General features: G+C 46.7%; 1 long non-coding RNA gene across 1 annotated transcript; it reads right to left on the bottom strand.

The window, feature by feature from the left end:
- Positions 1-386: 386 nt before the first annotated feature.
- Positions 387-14,812, bottom strand: LOC306661617. Its single transcript, XR_013763909.1, has 4 exons — positions 14,753-14,812; positions 14,074-14,113; positions 12,572-12,652; positions 387-488 (listed from the first exon to the last, which is right to left on the bottom strand). It is a non-coding gene; the product is annotated as an uncharacterized lncRNA (long non-coding RNA).
- Positions 14,813-15,081: the final 269 nt, after the last annotated feature.

Raw genomic sequence — 15,081 nt, 5'->3', positions numbered from 1 at the left:
CCCCACTCCACTCCCGCACAGCCAGCTGGGCAAAATCTGGCCCCTCAAACAACACCATATTTCTAAAGAAGAGAGCCTATGTCACCCCTCTTTATATTTTTCATACCCCATTCCACCCCCCACAAAAAAATAACCATAACTTTTCTAGCCCTGAGCAAGAATAAGCATATAACTTTCCTACATTCATATAAGAATACACCACCAGTAAAACTCCACATCATGTACAACTGCAAGAATGGGATCTTAATTAGAACAAATAATACTCCATACATGTATAATATGTCAAAATATACTCTACTGTCATATATATCTAAAAATAACAAATAAAAAAAGAAGAGTCACGTTGTTAAATATTGACTGAATTAAATCAAATGTGTCAAAAATGCATACCTATAATCCCAGTGGTTTAGGGAGGCTGAGGCAGGAGGATTGCAAGTTCAAAGTCAGCACCAATGATTTAGTGAGGCTCTCAGCAACTTAGTGAGACCCTGTCTCAAAATAAAAAATAAAAAAAGGTCAGGGATGTAGCTCAGTGTTAAAGCACCCCTGGGTTCAATTCAATCCCTGGTACAAAAAACAAATAAATACATACATACATAAATAAATAAATTTGTGTGTATGTGTGGGGTCAGGTCACAGATCACGGTCTTCACCATCATTGTCATCATTACAGGCATATATTTCATGAGGCACCTACATCATGGTTGGTTCTAGAAGAAATCCATGCATATAAAATTCTGGCAGATCTAGAATGAGCTTCTAGATAACACATCCATGCACCCCATAATGATGTTGCAGTCAGTGATGGTTAGCACATACAATACTGGTTATGAAAGAGTAAAAAATTCCATCATAGCCACTGTGACATTATAGCTCAACATACGTCCCTTCGGTGTTTGTGGTGAAGCTGGCATAACAAACCTACTGCACTGCCAGTTATATAAAAGCATAGCACTTAAAATTATGCACAGTAATATGATAATAAAAAGCTGTTACTGGGTTATGTATTTACTAAACTACTTTTTAATTGTTATTAAGTTTTGCTGCAAAAGAGTGTGCCATGTTATACCAACAGCAGCTTCATGCATCTCATGTTTACAGCGTCTCTTGAAGGGCCACATGGAGTGACTGACCTCTTTCACCTACACCTGAGTATACTCTATGATGTTCACACAACAAAATCACCTAATGGCTCAGTTCTCAGAACACATCAGGTCATTAAGGGACACAGGACTGTGCTTCAGGGAAGGGAAGGGGGCAGGAATTTACTACACAACTCTGGAAATTTTGCAAAACTGTCTTCTCTCCCCTCCCCTCCCACACACACCCATGTATATCATGAAACATCCTCAGTCCAGATAAGGTGTTTCAGCCATAAATCTATCATGGTGGGGCAAGAGGTTTTATTTAGCAATTACAGAGCTGTTATTGCTCAATTATCAATCCAAGGAGGGAGTGATCAGCTCACCATCTCCCTTATCTTGAGGCTCTGGTTGAGACACCTGTCAGAACTAAAGCCAGACAGCTGCCTTTCGGGTTTGTTATCTTAAAGGCCCTACTGAGATGGGGCTGGCCCCAGGGCAAGGCAAGGCACCTCCAGACAAACTGGGAGTGGACGCCCTCCTCAGATGGGAGTGGTTGTAGGTGGCTCCCAGGAGTGCCTCCTAGTTGCAGAGGATTCTCCTTCACATCCTTAATTCTTGGAAGAGGGAGCCAGCCCCTAAGCCAGGAATCTGGTCCTTTCCAGGCAACCCAGGGTCGGAAGCATTTTGCTCCTAGAGGTTCTTTACAGAAAGGGGGTCAGTGTTCCAAATGACAGAATCAGAGTCATTATCATGGGAACTAACTGGTGCATATCACTGTAAAGTTTACCAAAGGTCTGCTATCCATCATCTCATTTGTTATTGTTCCACAACAATCCAAAGAGGTCAGCAGGGCAAGTGTCTGACCCTGTTTTTCAGATGCATCACAATGAGATAAAGTGACTTGTATGAGATCACACAATTGGTTAATGACATATATTGTGGGACCATCAGAAATTGCCAGTAAAGATGGGAAACCACAGGTCTTCTTTGAACTTCAGAAGACCAAGGCAAATTTTGACCTGTACTTTGACCTGGCAAAGTTCCCAGAGGAGTCAGCCAGCAAATCCATAAGTCCCTCATGGCCTTGGGGGAGGAACAGGGTAATAGCCCTGCCTTAGTCCTTCCTTATCATCCTTTGCTGTCTGCCTTCCAGAATCCAAGGATCAGCTGGGCAGCTCAGTAACATTTCAAATGACCACCAGCAGAGGGACCAAATGGGGAGTACAATGTCACCTGCCACCCAGCCCAGGCTGTACTTGCCCAACTGAGAGGCACAGTGCTGTCACTCTCCTTCTCCCCAGGTAGACAAGGATTCTCACTCTCTCCTCCAGACTGAGACCCCACAGGTTCATGTCTGCCCTCACCTGGCCCCAGGCTCCAGGCCCCTTCTCCTGAGTCTCCAAAGTCAGCAGGACATTTGCCTGTGGGTGCCTTGCCTCCTTGCAATCTGCAAGCCTTAATTCAGAAGTGTCCTCTTCCTCTGAAGGCCGCACATCTGCACCCACCCCAAGCTCAGATAGTTAGGAAATTCTGTTCCCTCTCTGCATGTCCATCTAGCAGGTCCCATCAATACATTTTTAGCCGAATCCCATTGTGTTCTACCAACATTCAAAGTGACTTACAGAAAGAGCATTGTGGTTCTCTCAACAAGCAAAAGCAGGGAGGCCAGGAGGTCTCTTCTCCTCCTTGTCTGTGGCCCCAACTCTGTACTTGATCACTACAAGATGGGAATGGTGTCTCTCTTCCCCACTACCCTGCACAGAGTGCAGTAGGGGCTCATAAACTCTCTATCCTCCCAGCACTTGGAATTTGCGGTTCTAAATACCAGTCTGCTTTCTAGTGTTCCCCAAATATGAGGAAAGCAACCAGAAAACAAACAGAAGGGACAAGTGTTTTGTTTAGGAACCACCTTCACTCTGTCTGACTGCTTTCCATTTTTAAACCTGTCTGCTGGTTTTCCATTTTTAAACCAATCTGACTCCATCCATCCACCCAAACTTGCTTCCTGACAGGTCCTGACAAACAAAATCTGAACTGTGGACCTGTAGATCTTGGTCCAGGTCAGTTAATTCAAGAAACAGTGTATAGCCCTTCTTGCCCAACAGAGGAGGCAAGTGGCATAAATTTAAGGGGTGGAAATCATAAGTACCTGCATTGCCTCTCTTCTCACCAGTGTGAGAAATTCCATTGACAGGGAAAAAGGCCCAGCTTCATATAACTAGGGATGAGGCTTCAAAATCAAATACACCCGAGGGCTGGGGATGTAGCTCAGAGGTAGAGTGCTTGCCCAGCATGTTTGAGGCCTTGGGGGAGGCAAAGAAGCAGTGGGGGGAGGAAAGAAGCAACACCTGTGAGAACTAAATGTTTACTTCATACTGAAGTGTAAATAACTGCTAGCAGGTACTCTCCTGAGGGCTAATTGATGAGGATGTCCCTCACAGGAAGAGAAGAGTATCTAGGGTCTTGGTGGTCTGAGCTCAGAGATTTCATCCCAGCTCTGTATATAATTTATCTGGTGTCTTTTAGGAAGGTTGTCCTACGTATTTCTTTGAGTCTACAAAGTTATAGAATGGGACAATTCAACTAGATGGTCTCTAAGATCCTTTTAAGATCTGGCAAGCTGTGATTCAATTATTTCAGTTTTGCTTCCAGCCTATTCAGTTTTGTATTCTTCATCTAGCACAGTGCTTATAACAAGTGTTTATCATGAACACTCCTAAAAATTGCCATTGTTCAGAGCCTGAGTCAAACAGTACCTCCCAGGTAGATTTATTAATCAAGGTCATCACAACCTCCTAGGAGTAGAGAAAGAAACAGACAATGAACTCCTATTTACAGTCACACATCACTTACTGCAGGAGGCACACGTTTGGAACATCAATTTTGCATTGCGTGGACATTAGGGGTGTACCTACATAAACGAAGCTGGCTACATCGCCAGGCAGATGGGACCATCGTCATACACATAGTCCATGGTTGGCCAAAATGTCTCTATGAGCCAAATAACTTGCACTCCTTTGGAGCAGCAAGAATTGAGGGTTAATTAGACAGGAAATGAACCCCTACAATGGCATAGATAAAATCACAGTGGTCCCTCAGATTTGTACCACAATTAACCACTGGCCATCCTCTTTCCTATCCATTATCCACTTGGATCCTCCTTAAAACTGTGTGCAATAGGACAAGAACAATCATCCCCCATTTTACAGACTGAGAAACCAAGTCTCAGAGGAACAGTAGCAAGTCAGTGGCAGCCAGGATTCAAACTCAGATCAGGTGATTTATCATGTTCCATGTCACCCGCCCCTCTGGTTCCAGACCCATAAATGACCCAGTAAAAGGCACAGGGAGACATCCTGGAGGAAAACCTCAGCCCAAGCAAAGGCGGGCAGGCCAAAGTAACCCTGTTAGCTCTGTCTCCACGCTTCAACCTCTCTGCCTGGGAACAGAAACCATCCTGCCCCCCGATTTTCACTGTTCCTCCCTGCACTACCTTGGCTGGGACAGTACCTCCCTTCATGGCCATGGCTGCAGCAAGGTGGACAGCTCCTGACAGCCTCTTGCCCCTTGAGCTCTGTCCTTTCGAGGCCAAGTTTACTCAGGGGTCAATGCAAAGCAAGAAAGTGGAGAGAACAATGCCAATCAGGAAAGAGGGTAGGAGTGGAGATCAAGAGATAAGAGAGGAAGGGAGGGAAGGAAGGAAAAAGAGAAAGGAAGGTGAAAGAGGAAGGAAGGAACAGGGAAGAAGAGAAGAAGAAGGAAGGGGAAAGGAAGAGAGGAAAAAAGGAAAGAAAGGAAGGGGAAGTGAAGAAGGGGAAGAGAGGAAGAAGAAAAGAGAAAGCCAGAAAGCCGCTTTAATAACAGGGTAATTGCCCTATTTAGGATTATAATCTACCAGCATTTCACTAAACTTTATGACACATGATGACAAGTTAATAAGCCAGATACCTTACTGTGTGTGATAAACAGACGCCTAGGCCTCCTCATGCAGGAGGCAGTTAACCTCCGACCCCAGACAAAAAATAAGGCAGGGGAAAAGAAGAAGGGGAAAAAAAAAAAAAAAAACAGCAAGGTACGGGGGAAGAAAGCCAAGAAGGTGGGCAAACTGGTTATGTCTGTTGTCAAAATGGCCCCAGCAATAAATCACCATTAATAATACTGTCATCTTTCAAAGAAGCTCTCTGGCTGCCAAGGCCTTTGAAGTAGCAGCACCTATAATTTCCTACCTATAAAAGGTACCTTTGTGCATGTGTCACGCTGGAAACCGACAGGAGCGAGACACCCAAGACTTCGTAAGTTCCCACGCCCATCACGCCCATCCCAACAGCCAACCGCCCGGCGCCTGCGCACTGCCCCACGCTCGCTCGCCCCGTGGACCAGCCAAGCCCACCTTCACTCAGAGAGGCCCAGAGGCTGGGAGGCTCTGCCACCACAGAGATGCAAGGTGGGGACAAGGAGAGCTAGGAAAGCCCATGTCCCCACGAGACCGAGGAAGGACACCTTCCTAATCCCTTCAGCGTGAAGCCCCGTGAACAAAAGCCTGGGATTGCCGAGTGTCCAAGCAGTGCCCGTGGAAGGGAGGCCTTCTCACAGAGTCACCAGCAGAATCTCCCCAGCCCCTCCCCCAGACATAACTAGATGGTTATGGGACCTAAATCTTTACCAGGCTCCCCCCAAAAAATTGCTTTTTGTGAACACGAAAGTGGGAAGCCCTGTTCCTGTGTCTCTTTCCCTCTAGAGCCCCACCAGGGGTCCAGAAGCCATGGAAAAGCAGATGGGCTGCTTCATGAGGTCTCAGGAGGAAGAATAAATGGAGCTTGTATTTGCTACAACAAATATGACAAGTTGGATGGCTTAAATAACAGACACTTTATTTACAGTCTGGAGGCCGGAAGTCCAAGATCTAGATGTCGGTAGGGTTGAAGCCTCTTTCCCTGACTTGTTAGATGTCCATCTTTTCCCTGTGTCTTCTGTGTCCTAAGTGTCTCTTCTTTCAAAGATACCAGTTATATTGCAGCAGGGGCCACCTTAATGACTTCAGTTCACCTTAATTACCTATTTAAAGACTCTATCTTGCTGGATGTGGTGGCACACACCTGTAACCCCAGCAACTCTGGAAGCTGAGGCAGGAGGTTCACAGGTTCAAAGTCAGCCTCATAAGCAACCTAGTGAGACTCTGTCTCAAAATAAAAATTTTTTAAAACGGGCTGGGGATGTGGCTCAGTGGTGAAGCACCTTAGGTTCAACCCCTGGTACCAAAAAAAATTAAAATATAAAATAAAGACCCTATTTCTAAATACCCTATCTCCACATTCTAAGGTACCAGGGGTTAGGATTAGGAATTTAACATATAATACAATTCAGCCCATAACTAAACCTTAAAACTCAACCCAGAATCAACCCTAGCCAGATGGAACAAAGGTCCTAAAATCCACCAACCTGCTGACAACATCTGAAACTCTCATTTCCTGAAAACTGAAATAAATATTATTCTGGAAAACTCAACTCAGTCCTCTAATCCTCACTTCACCTGAGAGGTGATTTGCCTCCAGATTTAAAATAGACCCTACACGCCCACCTCCTATCCAATATGGGAGGTCTTCCTTGATTCTGTCTCCCTTTTGCAGTGAGGTCCTTTTGAATGTGACTTGGACCAAGAATCCCAAGTTGTCTCTAAAGTGAACATTTATTGAGTACGTACTATGCCCCCAGCACTGCTCTAAGAGCTGTTATCATTACATCTGCACATCTACAAATGAGGACGCTGGTTGGTAATCCATTCAAGGTCATGAGCTAGTAAGGGCCTAAGTCCTGGAGCCGAAGTCCTAGTGACTCAAAATTCCATGCCTTCCTCCCCTCTACTTCCTGCCTTCTTTCTACCCACATAGATGCAAAATGAACAAAGTTTGAGCTGCCTCAGCTGCCTCTAAAAGCCTGCTGAGCCGCTGGGGGTTATAGACAGGGTTTTCTCATTTTAGAGGAGGTTAAGGCTACTTTTATCTATGGTGCATTATTCTGAAATTTGACCATACTTTTTATGTGTTTTATTTACGTATACATGTAGTCTATTGGTAGCAATGTTTGCATGCTTTTGTTTTGTGAATCAACTCAGCCTCGAGTATGGGGAATCCCAGCTAAGATCTGCCCTTCCCTCTCTGTCCTTCCTCCTGTGTCAATGAAAGGGTTAAGCTGAGTTATTTCTGCGGCCCCTTTCTTTACTTGAGGGAAACCTTGAAGCAGAGAGAAAATGGTGAGAATTTGCCTAATGTTCCTTCCACCCTATCTTGGAAACCTTAAAGCTCAGTCCCAAAGCTTCCATGAGTCCTGAGGTAGAAGGCCTCCAAGGCCTCCTGCCTGCTGCCTCCAGCCTCCAGCCGCCTCCCCCTGGTCCTCCCCAGCCAGCTGCTTGGAAATCCTCTGGCTTCACCTCATTTTCTCCACCAGCTTTGACTTTCTTGTCACGTAGTCCGAGGCAGCTGCAAACATCCACTGGTCACATGGACACTAGAGAACGCTGAGGGGAATTCTGTAAGGCTTGGGAGCCCTTTCTCCAGTTTCAGTGACCACTCGATGATTCCCAGGACCTGGCTGCCGTGTTGTGAACTGAAGTTCGGAAGATTGAGTCTTCTAGTTGACTCTAGCTGTGGGACTGTGAGCAAGCCCTTTAACCTCTCAGGCCTCAGTTTCTCCTATGAAATGAGGGATGGGGTTCAAGGACTCCAGAGGGTTAGTCTCTCCTACTCGCAACCATTCATTCACCCATGGGGCATTTTACAGCCACTCAGGAGAAGGCTTACAACACCTGTCACACACAGAGGGCCACAGCCACACCCCTTGCCCTCACCTCTCCAGGCACAGGCTCCATGTTCTCTCCTCTAACACAAAAATCCTCTCTGGGCCTCAGAAGCAGCTCCCAGGACTGGACTGGCCCTGCCATGGCTCCTGAGAGGACAGCTTCTTGGCAGAGAGGGGAGTGGGTGGAGTAGAGCAAACCAACCCTCTTCAGTTGCCCCGGGCCTGACAGCCGCGGGGGGAGATTTATGACCTGGACAGCTTTGATCCCAGCCTCTGATAAACATCAGGAACAGCCCGACCCTACACCCGGAGGAGAAGGTTTATGGATCAGAATGTTGCCTCCCAGAGGAAGAGAACCCGGAAGGCAGTGCCCAGGCACAGGTCGGGCCCTGAAAACCGAGGCATTGCCATGGCCCTTGCCCCGTGGAGACAGCAGTGTAGCTGTGGGGTGGGGCTGGGGCCTCCGAAACCAGAAGCCACACTGCTCAGAGAACGGTGAGGACTCTGTCAAAGGTTAAATCAGGGAAGAGTTGGAGGGCATGGGCCCTGGCCTCTGAAATACAACCCCCGCTGGCTCACCTGTTCTTCCAAACATCATTACCCACGTTTCTCTAAATGTAGACCAAGTTAAAGCACTGAGAGAAAAAGAGATAAGACTTGACCTAAGAAAGGCCCAATTTACCCAGCAGCCTGCGGGCTTTATTGTCCCTAGTTCTTGTTGATACTGTTGTTCTGAGTGATCATGGGGGTGGTTAATTGCTTGATTATATTTCATCCCTGCCTCCTTTCAGAGAGAACAGAAGGCCTAGAGAGTCCCCCTATGGTCACAAAACAATTATTTTTTATCCCTGCCTCCTTTCAGAGGAAACAGAAGGCTCAGAGAATCTCCCTGTGGTCACAAAACCTTCATGGTGTTTCCCCTTGCCCTCAACTCGGCCCCTCGGAATGGTAGGGAACCCATACACCCTCATAGAGCATCCCCAGTCTTCCTGATTGAAAAGAAATCCAGGAAAAAAAAAATCTGCCCTCAAGTCCAAGGAAGGGCCAAATTGCCTCAACTGGATGTCACCACAGATTTGTTGCCTAAAGTCTAAAGTCTCAGCCGCCTCTACAAACCTCTTCCTGTCTTTAGAGCAGCTTCTGCCACGTGGAACCCTAGAAGAGCCTTCTCGAAGCCCATCAAACAGGCAGGGTCTTTGCACTCAGGTCCAGAGCATGTACAGGAGACACGTATCTGAAGAGACACCCTAATAAACTTGCAGCTATTCATTGTGCCCAACAAACCAGTCTGTGGTCCACACATGCAGGAATAAATACGTATTTGCTGAGCACCAAATTGGGTCTAATGACCCTGGCCTGTCTCACAGGGTCATCTTGAGAAATCGCTGATGTCAGACGATGATGGTGAGCAGCTGTTCTCCATTTGCACTCAACAAGAGAAAAGGGCCTTAAATTACAGCAGGAGGGATTAAGGTTAAACATTAAGAACAGCTTCCTGGCTAGGAGGCTTGTGAAACACTGTAATGTGTTACCAAGGGATTGCTGTAGACATTCCTTTTTCAATGAGACTTTAAGGAGGAAGGCAGTTGGTGATCTGCCCAGGAGGTTTTATTAGGAACTTTATTAGGTCATCTGGTCCATCCTCTTGGAGGCAAAGTCCTGGACTGTATGCCCACCAAGCAAGGTCTTTCTGGGCATAAATGACCTGTGCAGTTTCTTACCATCAAAAATGTTGAAGAGCCAGGCACAGTGGCACACGCCTGTAATCCAAGCTCTCAGGAGGTTGAAGCAGGAGGATCACAAGTTCAAGGCCAGCCTCAGCAACTTAGCAAGACCCTAAGCAACTCAGCAAGACCCAGTGTCTAAATAAAATATTTTAAAAGGTTGGTGCTGGGGATTTGGCTCAGTGGTTAAGTGCCCCTGGATTCAATCCCCGGCACGAAAAAAAAAAAAATTGTTGAAGAGCGCACCAGACCTTGCAGTTAAAGAGAACGCAGAGCCATCAGAGCCATCAGTAGGGCCACCAGTTTGGGGCCCACTTTCAAGCTCTTTCTAGCAATGGTCAACTGTAATAACACACGGGGGAATGCTGTTTCCAAACCAGATTGCCATTTACAAGGCAGCACCAAGAGAATCCTCCCCACCCTCAGGGTCAGGACCCCAAGTCAAGGACAACACCTGACATTCCCAGGGTAAAAAGGTCTCATAGGTGGAAGTGAAAGAGAAATATAACATGCTATTGCCAATGGAATAATTCACCCATTTGACAGATAGGGAGACTGAGGCCTAGACATGGGCAATGCCTGCACAGTCACTGTGTATCAGAGCTGGGAAAATCATGGTTAAGAGCCTGACTTTACCCCTCACCAGCTCTGTGACCTCAAACAGGTCGTTTGACATCCTCTGGCCTTCAGTAGCCTAACCTACAAGGTGGGAACTTTATCAGTATTAACCTAACCCATGAGGCCCTGCCAACACTCCACAGCACTACAGATCTGCAGTCACTGCTCTTCCTATCAGTGCTTTCCATCTCTAGTCCTTTTTGTTAGTCTAACCACCCTAAATCTTGTCCTCTAACTCCAAAGTGATTCTAATAAATTCTTAGATGAACCAAAAAATCAAAGCTTTGATCTTTAAGACCATGGAAGGATATCATTAGTCCTGCCTTTATCTTATCCAACCCCACTGGTTTTGCAGATGAGGAGATGGAGGGTGCCCAAGGGCAAGAATATTCGAGGAAGTGGGGGTGGGGTGCCGAGGACCAGCTCTGTTGATCTCCAAGTGCTGGGAAAGCTGGCCTGCTCCCTGGCCCTGTGCCTGATAGGATTGTCAATGCATTAACTTGAAATCCCAGGTCTTCCTAATCCGTTCTTTTGCCTGTAGTTCCTTAGTTGCCTTTGTTTCCACAGCCCACAGTGACTGGTCTTAATTAGGGTTATCTCCCAGAGTGTCTCTTGATAAAGCCCCAACGTGGATTGCTGATAGCAAGAAGGTCTGTTCAGTGATTTGGCCTTCCCAGCCTCTCTCTGCAGCCCTCCCATCTTTTAACATCGGCCTCCTCGCCTACCCACTTACCTTCAACTCAATCCCACCCACCTCTAGGGTGAATTCCCACCCAAGGTAAGAGGCACAGACTTGTGCTGAGTACAACTTTTTTGCAAAGTTCTCTGTAAGTAAACGCTATGATTTGGTCCCCCTCCTGCTTAACCATGATGAAAGATGGTTACTGTTACCACCTTTACAGATAAAGAAACCAGGAATCACAGAGTATATAACCTACCTGTCCTAAGCACACAAGTAGCAGAAGTGGCAAATCTAGAGATTAAACACTGGTTTCTGAGGTCCTTCTTTCTTGGGGCAGCTGCCCCAACCCACACCTGGGACTCCACATCAAGTCATTCTTCCTGAATGTTTCTGATATCACTTGCCATTTCTAATACCACAGCCCTCATCTTGTCCCCAGGCCTGAGTCCCCTCCCCATCCCCCAGATCCTACAGTTCCCTGTGACTAACTGGCCTACCTGCAGCCACCTGTCCATGTGGACTTTCAAACTTCCAGGTTCTCTGGCACTGTCTCCTACTCATCTGGAAGGTCCTTCCTCCTCACTAGTCACCTGGGTGACTGCCCTGTTACCATATTCTCAGGTTATATGGTACAACTGCAGAAAGGGACTCCTTACAAGGTCTAGCCTTTCTAAGGCACTTTGGTTTGTCTGTTGTTGGACTTTGCCAGATTCCCCCAAATTACTCCCAGACTCAGATCGGAAACCAGGCCTCCTGGAAAGACCTCCATTCACAACCACAGTAGACTAGCAGTTAAGAGACCAGACTCTGAGGTCAGGCTAACAGGGAGCACATCCTTATAAATGGCTTTCCCATTTATAAAATTGTGCTTTTATGAGAATTCAGTGAGTTAATATTTCTAAGCAATTAAAACAAAGCCTGGAACATGGTCAGCACAACATACGTGTTATTAAACAAAAACAGTGCTCTTACTCTCAAGGTTGTTTGTGTGTTTATTTTGGTACCAGGGATTGAAACCAGAGGTGCTTAACCAGAGAGCCACATCCCCATGTCCTTTATTTTTTATTTTTAGACAGGATCTCACTAAAAAATTGCTTAAGGCCCTGTTAAATTACTGAGGTTGGCCTTGAACTTGGGATCCTCCTGCCTCAGCCTCCTGAGCTACTGGGATTACAGGCGTGCACCATGACACCTGGCCCATTTCTTCAAGTTTTAAAACACAGACCAGGAATCCAGTCACAAGTATGGGAAAATCTTAAGATTAGAAAGGGATACCTTCTTCCTAATATAAGAGTCCTTACTAGCACAGTGCCTGAGGGTATGCATGCAGCCTCTGAAATACCTGTAAGGACAGGGAGCTCACCGCCTGCCAAGTAGATTATCTCAGTATTAAATAATTTTATTTAATTCCTTTTACCCTGAGCAAAAAGCAGCCTGTCTAGAGCTTCCACCTCCTGTCCTGAGGCCCGAGCCCTTGAGCCCTTGGAGGCTGTTCCCTTCCCCATGGCAGCCGAGCTCCACGTTCCCTCGCACCCCTGCCCTGGGCATCCGCAGCTGTGCAGTGTGATTCACGACTGTTTCCATGTTGGCAGGTAATGCAAACCAGCCTAGCACATTCTTCCCTGCTGCCCGCACCTTCCCTCTTCCAAGCCCCCAGGCCAGCATACCAGCACGCACACCCGTGTTGACAGCTCCCAGGGCAGCCGCTCAGCCAGGCAGGGCGTGGTCCAGAGCCAAGTGGCTGGTGCCTGGGGACACAGTGGGGAATGTGAGCTCCCAGGAAAGCACATGTCCAGAGGGAGGGAAGGGAGAGGCTTGTCCAGAATCTGCTCTAACACAGGCAGAGTAGTCGGGGACTCGGGGAGGAGGATCTGGGAGGCACCAGGATGTCTCCTGCCCTTTTAACGCTTGAGGCTTTGGGGTTAAGTATTGCCCTCTTCCTCTGTTCCTTTATTCAAAGTGAAATTGATGGGAAGAATAATACATAAAGCCCACAATACTTTGGTGTGAATTAGATTGACATTTGAGTGGGGAAGTAGATAATTAATAGGAAAGAGCGCCCAGAAAGAGAAGATTCTGGCAAATGGAGGAAAGGGCATCACAGGTAAAGACTCTCTTACATACCCCTTGCACCTCTCAGCTTGTCCAAAAGGGGCAAAAAAGGAAAAGATATAGTATTTATTTCAGGGACTACCATCGTGCTAAGTACTGCCCTTAAACATCAATCTAAATGAATATATTTAACCTTCATAATAGTACTGTGAGATAGATGTCATAATCCCCACTTACAAATAAGGAAATCAGGACTCAGCGAAGTGAAGCAAGTGACCTAAAGTCACATAACTACTAAATGGGAGAGTCAGAAACCAAACTCAGGTCTGGCTTACTACTAATACTTCCAAATGACTATTAATATTTCCAAATACTTCCATATGACTAGACCACACTGCCTCCTAAATATGACCCAAGCGCTACAGAACTTCCACATAAGGCTGGAAAAGGCTTCTCTCACACACACATAAGCACACAACACACACACACACACACACACACACACACCAGGACCCAGACAGAGTAGGTCTCTGGGACCACACCTGGCTCAAAGAGGCTAATTCAGCCTCTCTCTAGCTTGGGCTCCTCTTTGAGCTTCTGTTTCTGTTTGTAAAATGAGCACCTACTTCTTTGGGTCTAAGGGATAATGAACTGAGTCACATTCTGAAATGCCCTTAGAACAGCAAGCAAGCATGTCACAAACTGGGGAACAGCTGAGAGAGTTCAGATAGGCCTCAGATCATAATGAAGGGCATTCCTGTCTCTGAGATCTTATCTCAAAAGAAGAGGCCCTTTCCCAATGAAGCTTTCCCAATGTTTCCAAACTAAGCATCCTAGAAAGCCTAAGCTGCAGCTTTAAGTGAGTCTCTTCTGAGCAGCCAGCAAACACAGGTCTCAGAGATTGACCAGTCTCAGTGGGGGACACAGGGGCTTCTTTCCTGCTGTTTTAAAGAGGTTGAGCTAAGCCAGGTGCTGCAGTGCTTGTGATCCTGGCAACTCAGGAGCCTGAGGCAGAATGGTCACAAGTTCAAGGCCATCCTGAGCAACTTAGTGAGACTCTGTCTCTGAATAAAAACTAAAAAGGGGTGGGCATGTAGCTCAGTGGCATAGTGCTTACCTAACACGTGGGTCGGGGGTTGGATTCAAACCCCAGCACTCTAAAAAATAAAATAAAATAAAAATAAACAGATTGAACTGAAGGTTCTAAGCTGCCTAGTGTCCAGTCCAAAACAATGTCACATCCAGTTAATCAGCTCTACAGAAGGTGGGACCAGCAGGGCCCAGTACCTGTGTGCCTTGAAGGGCCCTTGCACAGGGGTGCTCTGGCCCTGGGGATGAACATGAGCACAGGACTTCCTGGTGCAAGCAGAAAGGAGGCCACCTGCTCTGCCTTTCCCTGTCACTCACCAAGAGGCAGGATGAGAAGGGGCAGGGGAAGATCTCTCCGTGGCAGAAAGGAGGGAATAAATGAAGTTCCAGGGTCAACAGTCCCACCGGGAAATGGCAGACTGGAGTTCCCTGTGTCCAGGGCACCCTGATCTTCTGCTCCATCAGGCATCACCCTTTCTGTACTCACAGTAGGGCATATAACTTTTAATTGGGCTTTTATTTTACTTGACTGTTAGGCAAGAGAGAGAGAAGAAAGAGAGAGATAGAGAGAGAAGAGAGACTCCACCAGTCTGCAGCAATTGCTGGATTTCCCCTCTTGTTAGACATTTAGGGACCCGCTGATTTATTAAAAAAAACATCTGGATTCCTGATGTCCAGCCCGCTGTGGAAAGGGGCTGACAACTCACATGTTCGATGCAGCCCAGCTCAGCCAATATGCACTGGGCACCTGCCATGGACAGTTCCCTGGGGAGACAGGAAGATGGGTTAGATGGAGAGTAGTTTGCTGTTGAGCTGAGCAGACAGAGGGTAAACAAAGAATTCTAATGGAAGGAAGACATGGTCATTGCTACATGAACATTTCAAACAAAATGCCCCAGACACCCAGGAAGGGATATGTGGCAGGAAAGCTAAGAAGCATGTGTTTGCTTTCTAGAAAGTGATCTGGGATATTCATCAAAACCTGAAAAAATGTTCATAACCTTTGACCCAGAAATTCCACTTCCAAGAATCTATT

Source organism: Sciurus vulgaris (genome assembly GCF_902686455.1).
Source record: "Sciurus vulgaris genome assembly, chromosome: 5".
Taxonomy (NCBI): Eukaryota; Metazoa; Chordata; class Mammalia; order Rodentia; family Sciuridae; genus Sciurus; species Sciurus vulgaris.
The sequence above is the reverse complement of the archived record's forward strand: the minus strand, read 5'-3'. Positions and strand labels throughout refer to the sequence as shown.